Source organism: Osmerus eperlanus, chromosome 10 (assembly GCF_963692335.1).
Source record: "Osmerus eperlanus chromosome 10, fOsmEpe2.1, whole genome shotgun sequence".
In the NCBI taxonomy this organism is placed as follows: Eukaryota; Metazoa; Chordata; class Actinopteri; order Osmeriformes; family Osmeridae; genus Osmerus; species Osmerus eperlanus.
The window spans coordinates 1,879,840-1,890,227 of NC_085027.1; the positions used below are offsets into that span (position 1 = coordinate 1,879,840).

A 10,388-nucleotide genomic window follows, 5' to 3' on the forward strand; every position below is an offset into this window, starting at 1 on the left:
GTTTACAAAAAAGTTTTGATTTTCAAAATGGATGCTTAATCATTGCATAATCATGAAGCTGGCTTAAAAAAGTGTGTTCGCTTCAAGACGCGTTTATCTGCACTGATATTAACACGAGTATTAGTGTGAATGTGATATTTTGGAGCAAGGAAGGGATCGCGATGTGTGTATCACAACCCTTTCCTGTTCCTCATTTTCTTATTTCTTCACCACAGCTCTTTCATTAAATCAGATTTTACTCCTCTATCCATTCTCCTCCATGCCCTCCTCCCCCCCACCTCCCCCGCCCCACCTTCCCCCACCCCGCCACGCCACGCCTCCCCACCTAACCCCAACAGGAGTCCCTGTGTTTGGAATGACACCACCCTACATGCTGTCAATCTACCTTACCTCCTGAGACCGACCCAGGGGACAGCGACCAGAGACCAGCTCCTCTCTAGACCCAGGGGACAGCGACCAGAGACCAGCTCCTCTCTAGACCCAGGGAACAGCGACCAGAGACCAGCTCCTCTCTAGACCCAGGGGACAGTGACCAGAGACCAGCTCCTCTCTCCACCCAGGGAACAGCAACCAGAGACCAGCTCCTCTCTCCACCCAGGGAACAGCAACAAGAGACCAGCTCCTCTCTCCACCCAGGGAACAGCGACCAGAGACCAGCTCCTCTCTCCACCCAGGGAACAGCGACCATAGACCAGCTCCTCCCTAGACCCAGGGAACAGCGACCATAGACCAGCTCCTCTCTAGACCCAGGGAACAGCGACCAGAGACCAGCTCCTCTCTAGACCCAGGGAACAGCAACCAGAGACCAGCTCCTCTCTCGGTGGAACACAGTACGCACCGGGCTACAGTGAGGATGTCAGGATATAAATATGCTTCCATTCCTGAGGCCGGGGTCGGATGATTTCATTAGCCTGTACCACACTATTAGAGCCACCTCAGTTTGCTTAGCGCTCCTCACAGCCTCAGGTTGCTTAGCAACAGCAGTCCTACGTTTCCAGAACGCTACCGAGGGTTCGGTTTCCTCACCAGTAGGCTCGGCTCAAACCGTTTCCTCCGCAAACCGCTCGCTCGGGTTCTCCCACGTTCTCACAATAAACAGGACGGGGAACGTGGCCGGCGTCCGGGTTTGGACAGGGAGAACATTCTTGGCGTGTTGAGAAAGTCACAACGGGATCTCTAGATGTACTCGACGGTACGTTTTGATCAAACGCTAACACCTAGAAATGCGGGACAGGGGGGACAGGAGGAACAGGAGGAACAGGGGGACAGGAGGGACAGGGGGGACAGGAGGAACAGGGGGGACAGGAGGGACAGGAGGGACAGGAGGGACAGGGGGACAGGAGGGACAGGAGGAACAGGGGGACAGGAGGGACAGGAGGAACAGGAGGAACAGGGGGACAGGAGGGACAGGAGGAACAGGAGGAACAGGAGGGACAGGGGGACAGGAGGGACAGGAGGGACAGGAGGGACAGGAGGAACAGGGGGGACAGGAGGGACAGGAGGGACAGGAGGAACAGGGGGGACAGGAGGGACAGGAGGGACAGGAGGAACAGGGGGGACAGGAGGAACAGGAGGGACAGGGGGACAGGAGGGACAGGAGGGACAGGAGGGACAGGGGGGACAGGAGGAACAGGGGGGACAGGAGGGACAGGAGGGACAGGGGGAACAGGGGGGACAGGGGGGACAGGAGGGACAGGAGGGACAGGAGGAACAGGGGGGACAGGAGGAACAGGGGGGACAGGGGGGACAGGAGGGACAGGAGGGACAGGAGGGACAGGGGGGACAGGAGGAACAGGGGGGACAGGAGGGACAGGAGGGACAGGAGGGACAGGGGGGACAGGAGGGACAGGGGGGACAGGAGGGACAGGAGGGACAGGAGGAACAGGGGGGACAGGAGGAACAGGAGGAACAGGAGGAACAGGGGGGACAGGGGGAACAGGGGGACAGGAGGAACAGGGGGACAGGAGGGACAGGGGGGACAGGAGGAACAGGGGGGACAGGAGGAACAGGGGGGACAGGAGGAACAGGGGGGACAGGAGGGACAGGAGGAACAGGGGGGACAGGAGGAACAGGGGGGACAGGAGGGACAGGAGGGACAGGGGGGACAGGAGGAACAGGGGGGACAGGAGGAACAGGGGGGACAGGAGGGACAGGAGGGACAGGAGGGACAGGAGGGACAGGAGGAACAGGGGGGACAGGAGGAACAGGAGGGACAGGAGGGACAGGAGGAACAGGGGGGACAGGAGGAACAGGAGGGACAGGAGGGACAGGAGGGACAGGAGGGACAGGAGGGACAGGAGGGACAGGAGGGACAGGAGGAACAGGGGGGACAGGAGGAACAGGGGGGACAGGAGGGACAGGAGGGACAGGGGGACAGGAGGGACAGGGGGTATAGGAGGGACAGGGGGGACAGGAGGGACAGGAGGAACAGGGGGACAGGAGGGACAGGGGGGACAGGAGGAACAGGGGGGACAGGGGGACAGGGGGGACAGGAGGGACAGGGGGGACAGGAGGGACAGGGGGTATAGGAGGGACAGGGGGGACAGGAGGGACAGGGGGTATAGGAGGGACTGGCTGTGCTGGAGCTCGGATCCAGTACAGTGTTCGCAGCGCAGGGCTGTGCTGGAGCTAGGATCCAGCTCCACAACTGAGATGAGTTGATTTAAGGTGATGGAACAGTACTACCCCCTCCCTCGTCTCCCCCCTGCCTCTCCCCCCCCCCCTCCCACTCCCCCCCCCTCCCACCTCCCTCTTACACCAAAACAGTGCTGTCATTACTTCATGGAGAGGGTCACAAACTGGGGTGGTGGTGGGGGGGGTGGGGGGGGGGGAGTTCTCTGGTCTGCCAACAGCTATTGCTAGCCCAGCCCAGAGATCCCCCCGCCACCCCCCACCACCCCACCCCACCCCAGCCAGATGTTACAGCACACGCAGAATGAGGGGGAATGAGAAGAGACCTTGAATTAAAATGCGTTACGCACAGCGCATAAGCAGCACTTCCTCAAAGGCCCCTTAGAAGTGCGATTCTGTTTCCAACGCATACCAGCAAGGGCCCTGTTCCCTGAGACCAGACAGTGAGAGGGGGCCAATCAGGATGTGTTTAACTGACAGGGTTAGGACGGCGTTGAACACTGGGTTCTTTATTTTGATTGGCTGGAAGCAGGAAGAGGTGCAGAGGGGGCAGGAATAGCTCGCTAACATCAGCCGCCATCAAAAGCTGACCAGTTTACGGTTCACGTGACAACGTAAACAGATCGTAGGGGTTGTTTTTCCATCTAGGTGGACAATAACGTATTGAACGTGTATTGAATTTGAGTCAGTGAAGCAACTGAGGTATTGTGTCATCACAATGGGGTCATGTGACTAGCAGATGTGCCTGTTTAACAGGAGAAGCATGTTTCCTCCAACCACGCTGTCCTCACACGCCAGCTATGACTTAACACAGAGGCTCTCATACATCACACACACATACACAGAAACTCCTGCACAGAAACACACACCCACACACAGAAACACACCCACCAGCCAACAGCATCTCATCCTAAGTAACAGAGTCAGCAGACACGCTGAGGACGACATCATCCTCGTTTTCACATAAATACACGTTTTTGTCTCACTCCTCCCGAGGAGGAGGCCCACGTCACGGGTCGAATCGAACGCACCCGCCTTCAGACACTCTCTCCTCCCAGTCCAACAGAACCAGGACTGAGTGATGGTCCTGGGGTGAGAGGTCACGTGACACAACACAGGGGCACCGTACTGTATGTGAAAAATGACAAAGTAACAAAGGCTTGTTTAGTCTGCGAGGCAGGGCCATGGGAGACCACCGCAAACCCTGAGCAGTCGGAGCTGGGCAGAGGGAGGGCTGTTTGATCACGTCTGTGCATGGCCTGGTGACGGCTGCCCACCTGGTTGTGTACACTAGTCTGAGGGTTTCAACAGGATTTATTATTAGGCCTTAATTGCTTTTATATTAACACGATGCATGCTTCCTATGATCCCCTGTCGAATTATCAAGGGCTTATGGATGTATGTGGTGTGTGTGTGTGGAGACCATGTCAATTCATCAAGGACTTAAGGATAGAGTAATATGTCTGTGTGTGGGCGTGTGTGTGTGTGAGACAAGCACATTCATTCTTACTCTGGCCCCTGTGTTGCAGCCAGTGTGTCTGCTAGTGTGGGAAGCTGTCTAAACCAGGGCAGGGTAAACATGATGTTCCCAGCCACAGCCTCTGCACAATCACACATCAGCCAGCCTAATTAATACCAACTAGGATCTGAAATCGGCACTCCAATTAAGAGGCGAGATAATAAACCTTTTTTTCCTTCACTTTGCCCCCCGATAACAGCGACTAACTTCAAAGCCCCTCTTTGTAGATTGTCGAAACGGTTTAGCTAGCCCCCACTCCCCCCCGCCCCCAATCTCCCGTCACCCCCCCCCCCACACACAACACAATGCCCAGAAGACAGGAAGTGATTTGAATTTGTGTTTTTAGTGTTACGATGCCTGCTGTTTCCCTTCCTCACACTGTCAGAGATCTATTTATCCATCTCTTTCTACCTACCTACCCATCTATCATCTATCCTCTATCATCTGTCTGTCTGTCTCTATCTTTATCTATCTACCTATATGTATCTATCTTTATTTACCTATCTTTACTTTATCTGTCTGTTTATCTGTCTGGCCTTGGTGTTCAGCTGGATGGAGAGACAGAGGGAAATCATGGAGGGAAATAGGAAGCTTGCATGCCATGGAGACTGGGCAGATAAGCCTTCAGGGTGTGTGTGTGTGTGTCTGTGTGTGTGTGTGTCTGTGTCTGTGTGTGTGTCTGTGTAGGAGGGTCTGGATTCTGATTGCTGGAACCAGGCTTCCCACATGAAAGTGGGCCTCTGCCCCAGGGAAGAGATTCCTGGCCACTTGGTCGAAGGGGAGGAGGGCGTAGGGTAAGTAGGGGCGCGGGGTAAGTAGGAGGGGGGTTGGAGTTGGGGGGGACGACTGGGGGATGAGGGGGGGATGAGGGGGGGTCTTTCTCTGTCTCTCTCTCTCTGTGTCTCTCTCTTTCTTTCTCGTTCTCTCTCACACACACACACACACACACACACTACCCAAACCCCCGCCACATGTTGCTAAGTGTGGACCGCACAGGGGCTCCCGCCTCCCCCCCCCCCCAATTCTCTCCCCCCTCTCTCCCCCCTTCTCAGCCTTAATTGAGAAGATAAATGGATCTTTCAGAGCCCTCCACTGCCTCTCCATGCATCAGTCACGACAATGTTAGCTTTATGACGATGGGCTAGCAGTGAGCCCGGCCATATGGTCGGCCCGCGCCACACGCAAGCCCGCCCACACACACACACACATATATATACCACCCCCCCACACACACCCCACACACACACCTCCATACCATGCTAACAGTGCCCCCGTAATTGCCTGTTGTTTTATTATTAAAGGTAATTTAGGCCCTAATGGAATTCATTCAGCATTGTGCTGAGTGGTGCCCCGCCCTGGCTGGTCTCACAGCCTCTTCCTGTTCGGATCATCAAGAGACTCTTTTATCTGACCGTGAGTCACTCCGAGTCCAAGCGATGACATGGAACTCACACTAATGTTCTACCTTCTAATTCCTGTGTGTAAAAATGCTAAGCTGAAGATTGAAGGTTGTCATCGTAACTTTGAACGCACATGTGCGAATCTCAGATATGGCTTGAGAGAGGAGTGCGATTGTTTGGAAGAGAAATCCCCTGCTGGCCTATTACTGGTGAGAGAAAGAGAGACAGAGAGAGAGGGAGAGAGAGGGAGGGAAGGAAGGGGGAGGAGAGGGGGGAGAGGGAGAAGAAAGAAAGAAAGAAAGAGAAAAAGAGAAACGAGAGACCGAAATAGACTAAGAGAAAAAGAGAGAGAGAAGGTGAGGCAGAGCGAATGGAAGATGGAGAGAGAGTGCAAAAAGGACGGAGAGAGAGAGAGAGAGAGAGAGAGAGAGAGAGAGAGAGAGGTCTGGAACAAGTGAACCAGAGTCGGGTGATCTACAGCCACTGAGCATGCCCACTGACAAGTGTGGAATCTGGGCCAGATAGATGTGGCTGTGAAGAGGCAGCCCAGCAAAGAGATATGACACAGCGATATCGGAAAGAGTCATGCGAAAATGATAACTGTAAATACTTACTGGCCCGGCCCTGTCACATTGGAGCACATGGAGCCGTCGACTTAAAACAGAACAGAGGACTTTGGCCATGTGAAAGCATTTTAGCTATGATCCAGACGTGAATGCTAACATGATTAAATACGAACTTGGCCCCTAATATAAAAGGGTTTACTCTGACCCGAGGCAGCTAAGGTTGTTGGAGATTAAATGTTGGCGTAAGTACATCTTCTCCCTCTCCTCCCTCCCGCTCCCTCCAGTCCCCTTGGAAAAGACTCGATGACAGTCAGTGCTCACACTCGCGCACACACACACACAAGACAAGCATATGCATGTCTGTTTTCGGTGTGTGTGTGCATGTTTGCGTGTCAGAGTGAGTGTGTGAGTGTGTGTGTCTGTGAGTGTGTGTGTGTGTAAGTGTGTGTGTATGTGTGTGTGTGTGTGTGTGTGTTTGTCTTCTGAGGGTGTCATGACTCAGAACAGGCCAGTACAGCCTGGACACAGTCATCAGTGACCAAACACACCAAAATAACCTACTCTCCTCCATCCCCGCACCTCTCATAGTGTCACACTTCCATGAAAGACGTTCTCATTGGCCGGTCATCCCGACCTGTTGGATCATGTGACTGGTGTTAAATTTTGTTGGTTGAGTTCCCTTTCTCTCCCTCTCTCATCTTTGTTCGTCTTTTTCTCTCCCCCATGCCTCTCTTTCTCTCTCTCCCCCATGCCTCTCTCTCTCCCCCATTGCCTCTCTCTCTCCCCCATGCCTCTCTCTCTCCCCATGCCTCTCTTTCTCTCTCTCCCCCATGCCTCTCTCTCTCCCCCATGCCTCTCTCTCTCCCCCATGCCTCTCTCTCTCCCCCATGCCTCTCTCTCTCCCCCATGACTCTCTCTCTCCCCCATGCCTCTCTCCCCCATGCCTCTCTCTCTCCCCCCATGACTCTCTCTCTCTTCCATCCCTGTGTTCTCTCTTTCCCAGCAGCATGTGAAATCCTGCCAGGGGTTTTTATCGTAGGGTTCCAGCGGCGCTCCGGTCGGCGCTCCCAGGAGACGAGCGACACAGGAAGTCGTAGGAAGATAAACTCAGGGCCACTCCAGGGGCAACGCAAGCCCCCTGGGCTCCTTAAAGAAGCCATCTCACACAGTTACATGGTTCAGTAGCACAGCTCCAGAGATCCCAAACTCACCACTTCTCCTCAACACTGATCCCCAACACACAGCAACACAGCACGCTGGGGAGCGCCGCCCAGCAGCAGACCGGAGAAGTGGCCGTACCATGTAGGCTAAGGCCTTACCGCAGCGGCCTGGGTTCAAGTCCAGCCTTGGCCCTTTGCTTCCCCTCTCTCTCCTTGCCTTTCCTGTCACACTTCACTTACAAACTGTCCAATGAAGCATGAAAGAAGCCCCAAAATATATCTGGAGAAACCACAGCTCCTCTCTGCCAGGGTGGGGATACGTAGATGTTTCTCGACTCGAGAAGCTGCGAGAAACAGAGTCTGCCAATGGCTGGTGTTTGGACTCGCACTGGATAACTGTGACTGCTAAATGATTCCATTTGATCTGCAGTGGACATGTGATCAAGATCCTCCCTCCACAGGCTTGTTGTGTTCCACGTGTCCAGCTGATGAGGACAAGGACCCTGCTCGCCGGACGAGCTTGGCATCGGATAAATAGAATAGAAAGCATGAGATTCCTCAAACAAAAACATTACCACACATCAAAGGAGACTGAGATGAAGACATTATCATAATCTGTGTGCTTTTCTCTGGTTATATAATCAGTTTAAAGAGGAAGAAGTAGAACTAAAAGATATTTTGGTATGTGTATACTGTATATGTATATACACACACACCCCTATATATATATATCAATCTCAATACAGATATGTATAGATATATATGTGTGTGGTGTTTCAAAACAAACTAAAGATGACAGGGACATATGTTAGACAGCTGAGTCACTGATGACATCACACATTCAGAGAAGCACGGTCCAGCAGAACCAGGAAGAGAGCGCCTGATTGGCCCACAGCTGTGACTGAGGGGATGACGGGAGCCAATCAGCACAGTGGTTACATGTCGAGGTGCCGACAGCTGATAGGGAGAAACAGCCGGTGGTGGACGACCATCTAATGCGACGACACACTGATACGCTACAACGCAGGGACGCTTTTAATAACGCCATTCCTCTTTGGAGGAAGGAAAAAAGCAAAAAATTATAGGGGAGGGAGAGAGAGGAGGAGAGGGGAGAAAGAGAGAGTTTGAGTTATCACTGCTCTCTCGCTCTCGTCTCTTTCTCTATCAAGTTCCACGCATCCTTAAGGTTTAAAAGTTCAACTGAAAAGTAAAATCTAAAGACTACATTTTAAAACAGTGAGTTCATATTCTTGATGCTTCTCTTGCATATTCAGTTACAGCTCAATTCCTATAAACTTTCTCACCCTTCGAGAGCAAAAGGCATTCTTTTAAAAACACAAAACTTTGAGGATTTTCAAGGCCAGTAAGAATACCCCCCCACCTCCCCAACAAACACCCTCATAGGAGCCCCCCCCACGCCACCCTCCCTGCCCCCATCCCTACCCCCCTCTCCTTCCCCTCCCTGACCCTCCCTCCCTGTGGTGAATCTGGCATTCCAAGTCAGGGCCAACGGAGGGGTTGGGGGTAGGCCGTTTGGGCCGTTTCAAATCGGCACTCTGGTTCCCCTTCAGCACGCACAAGCCTTTCGCCTTTTACTAAAGACTTCCGTGGAGGGGAACGCCGACGAGTGGAACGTGGTATTTTTGGGAGGCTTTGCCCGAGGGAGGGCAGAGCCTGATGGACGTGTGACAAAAGCAGGGTAAGGTTGGCTTTGGGGTTGCGTGCGTGCGTGCGTGCGTGCGTGCGTGCGTGCGTGCGTGCAAGGCAGGTTTTGTTTTTGCATCTTCTGTAGCCGTTTCAATTCTGTTGCCTTTTCCTTTGATTTCCTCTTCCGTCCCCGCTTCTTCTGCGGCTTTTGGCCTTGGCTTTCGGCTTCCGTCCCTGCTTGGCTTTGGGGTTAGGTGCGTGCGTGCGTGCGTGCGTGCGTGCGTGCGGGTAAGGCTTTTGTCTTTGCTTCTTCTGTAGCCGTTTCAATTCTGTTGCCTTTTGGCCTGGGCTTTCCGCTTCCGTCCCCGCTTCCTCTGCGGCTTTTGGCCTGGGCTTTCCGCTTCCGTCCCCGCTTCCTCTGCGGCTTTTGGCCTGGGCTTTCCGCTTCCGTCCCCGCTTCCTCTGCGGCTTCTGGCCTGGGCTTTCCGCTTCCGTAGTTTCGGCCGTTCTTGGTGTGGCGACCGAGTGGCCCAGCCGGTGCACGGAGGGTCCGCGCGCGGGGGGCGTCCGATAATGCGGTCATCGCTTCTCGGCCTTTTGGCTAAGATCAAGTGTAGTATCTGTTCTTATCAGTTTAATATCTGATATGTCCTCCATGCGAGGACAACATATTAAACGGATTTTTGCAACAGGGAGTCGGAACAGGGGCTCGCTCCGTCCGCTCCGCGCATCGCCCCGGTATTGCAGCGTCTCCGGGAAGGGTGCACTCTTTCTAAGCGTGTCAAAGAGAAAAGCTAGTGAAAAAAAGGGGGTGTGGGCGGAGCCCTGTCGGCCGGTGGCGTTTTCCCGCCCTTTTAGATATAAAAAAAAAAAAAAAAAAAAAAAAAAAAAGTGAGGTGAGTGACCTCAAAGGGGGGGGGGCTGTGAGTGAGTGAGTGAGTGAGTGAGTGAGAGAGAGAGAGAGAGAGAGAGAGAGAGAGAGAGAGAGAGAGAGAGAGAGAGAGAGAGAGAGAACTGGCTGACAGTCAGCGGCCGAGGTGAAAAATGGGAAGGCAATCGGAATGAGTTTTTTATCGCCGTGTCAGCCCACACCAACACGGAGTCGACTGGCTGGAAGGCGCATACGATAAACACGTAGGGATCTTAATCGAGAAAAAGCGATCCGTGAAATGGAGAAATTGCGGCGATAAAAGAGAAGCCAAGCGGGCGGGCGGGCCGAGCCCCTCCGCAGGCCCGTGGCGTTTCCGCGCCTTTTTTTCCCGATAAGGATGCGGTTCGCCGCCGCGGACGGGTGAGTCAGGGCCAACGGAGGGGTTGGGGGTAGGCCGTTTGGGCCGTTTCAAATCGGCACTCTGGTTCCCCTTCAGCACGCACAAGCCTTTCGCCTTTTACTAAAGACTTCCGTGGAGGGGAACGCCGACGAGTGGAACGTGGTATTTTTGGGAGGCTTTGCCCGAGGGAGGGC

General features: G+C 53.9%; 3 non-coding genes across 3 annotated transcripts; all 3 read left to right on the forward strand.

Annotated features, from left to right (window-relative positions):
- The first annotated feature begins 8,827 nt into the window (after positions 1-8,827).
- LOC134028569 (U5 spliceosomal RNA) lies at positions 8,828-8,945 on the forward strand. The gene has a single exon (XR_009931545.1). It is a non-coding gene; the product is annotated as a U5 spliceosomal RNA (small nuclear RNA).
- Positions 8,946-9,504: 559 nt separating this feature from the next.
- On the forward strand, positions 9,505-9,695 carry LOC134028577 (U2 spliceosomal RNA). Its single transcript, XR_009931551.1, has one exon. It is a non-coding gene; the product is annotated as a U2 spliceosomal RNA (small nuclear RNA).
- Positions 9,696-10,270: 575 nt separating this feature from the next.
- LOC134028571 (U5 spliceosomal RNA) lies at positions 10,271-10,388 on the forward strand. The gene has a single exon (XR_009931546.1). It is a non-coding gene; the product is annotated as a U5 spliceosomal RNA (small nuclear RNA).